Source organism: Kogia breviceps, chromosome 14 (assembly GCF_026419965.1).
Source record: "Kogia breviceps isolate mKogBre1 chromosome 14, mKogBre1 haplotype 1, whole genome shotgun sequence".
Classification (NCBI taxonomy): Eukaryota; Metazoa; Chordata; class Mammalia; order Artiodactyla; family Physeteridae; genus Kogia; species Kogia breviceps.
Window position 1 is genome coordinate 3,712,177 of NC_081323.1, and position 2,263 is coordinate 3,714,439.

Sequence of the window (2,263 nt, forward strand, 5' to 3'; positions counted from 1 at the left end):
GGGAGCAGGAGGACAGACCAGTGAGCACAGAGGATGACCTCTGCCCTGAGAGCCACCCTAACTGCCCTTCCTCTGCTCCGACCTCGCCGCCGTTCCTCTGGACACATCTATCCCCCTTTAATCATGTTATTCCAGTTGATCCTTTGAACAATCCTACAAGGATGAGAGTTTGCAAATTAACAGCCCTTGGGCTGCGTTTGGCTCACAGATGTGTTTTCTGTGACTTGCAGAGCACTTTTTAACTTGGATCTTGTGTGCTTCTCGCCGAAGTCTATGCCCTGGCGTCTACAGGGTCCAAGTCTCTGGTTGCATCACCAGTTTCACAGATGAAAAAGGTGAGTCTCACATCCTAGTTTTTCTTAACCCCGAGTACCTGGCACTAGGAAGGTGCCCTAGGAGTCTTTCTACTTGAATGAATGAATGAATGAATGACACAGGCTTCTTGGTTGCTGAATGCATCCAAGCTTCCCAGGCTTTTTAAGCATCAGGACAAGAGAAGATGTGTCAAGAGATTCCTTCCCTGGGCACCATCTAGAAGAGGAAGCAAGGCCAGTATCTATAAAATGAGACAAGTAGCAGGTGCTATGTGGTGGGGTCCCACCTCTAGGAGCAGGTAGAATTCAGGATTTGAAAGAGTGAGACACTGACAGATGCTGAAGTGGGCAAAGGCAGCCAGGTGGAAGAGATGAGGAAACCCAGAAAAATGGGCAGGGTTTGTCTAGGGGAAAAGGAGGTCCCACCTTGCACACAGTAGGTGCTCAATAAATAGGATCAAAAAGACCATGTGCACCTATGTCCAGGAAAATAATTACTGGTATTCTGTTGTCAGTAAATATTTTGGGGATAGATGGATGACTGATTGGATGGCTGGATAGATGGATGAAGAGATGGATGGATCGAGGGATGGAGGATTGGGTGGATGGAGGGATGGATGGATGGGTGGATGGGTGGGTGGATGGATGGGTGGATGGATGGGTGGATGGGTGGATGGGTGGATGGGTGGATGGGTGGATGGGTGGATAGATGGATGGATGGATGGATGGGTGGGTGGATGGGTGGATGGGTGGATGGATGGGTGGATGAATGGGTGGATGAATGGGTAGATGGGTGGATGGGTGGATAGATGGGTGGGAGGGTGGGTGGATGGATGGGTGGATGGTGGGATGGGTGGATGGGTGGGTGGATGGATGGATGGGTGGATGGATGGATGGATGGGTGGATGGGTGGATGAATGGGTGGATAGATGGATGGATGGATGGATGGGTGGATGGATGGATGGATGGATGGATGGGTGGATGGGTGGATGGGTGGATGGATGGGTGGATGGATGGGTGGGTGGATGGGTGGATGGATGGATGGATGGGTGGGAGGGTGGGTGGATGGGTGGGTGGATGGATGGATGGATGGGTGGATGGATGGGTGGATGGGTGGATGAATGGGTGGGTGGATGGATGGGTGGATGGGTGGGTGGGTGGGTGGATGGGTGGATGGATGAATGTTGGCATGGGAGGAAATGGGGACATTTCAAGTTGGTCCCAGCAAGTCATAGGATAAGGCAAGGGCAGTGAGATTCGAGGCAAAAAGAACCTGTCAATTTTGGGTGCTCCAAAAGTGAGGGGCATGTAATTCCTCTCCCATCTCTGTGTCTGGATGGATAGGTCTAGTGATTTATAATTCCCTCCCTGATATAACCAAATCAGAAGATGGTGACTGTCAGCTCTCTGAGGGTCTGAAGCAACCTCCAGCCTGGAGTTAGTTCTCCAGAGGACCCAGATCCGTAGACTCTCTGAATCTGTTCCTTGTAAGCTCTGTGGGGGGCAGGACAGCTGGCTGCTGGCAGGGTTTCAAGGAGCCCCAGCAAGGCAGCGAAGCATTAGTGGACTTTATCACTTTGTCAAGAACTTGGAATTGCAGTCATTTCCATGACTTCATTTTAATTGCTGCAATAAATAATTTTTGCTTAATTAGGGTGCATAAACTTATATATCATTTATTAACAAAAATAATTTGCAGTAAAAATTGATGTGTTTTGCCATTGGGCACATTCTGTAGTCTTTGGAAATTCTGAGGCATAGACAATCACACAAACACCAGAAGCAGACATTCATAGACACAACCGAGCAGTCTTTTCAGCCCTTCTGTGTGCCTGGCTCTGCGCTGCTGTTGGGAAGCCATAAACAGAGGAGATCAGAGAACCAACAGCAGCACAGCACTTTTGGGGGTCATCACAAGGAACCTTGCAGCTGGGTTGGAGTCTTCTTAT

General features: G+C 49.6%; 1 pseudogene; it reads right to left on the minus strand.

The window, feature by feature from the left end:
• Positions 1 to 825: 825 nt before the first annotated feature.
• Positions 826 to 1,505, minus strand: LOC131741025 (guanine nucleotide exchange factor subunit RIC1-like; annotated as a pseudogene).
• Between the last annotated feature and the right edge of the window lie 758 nt (positions 1,506 to 2,263).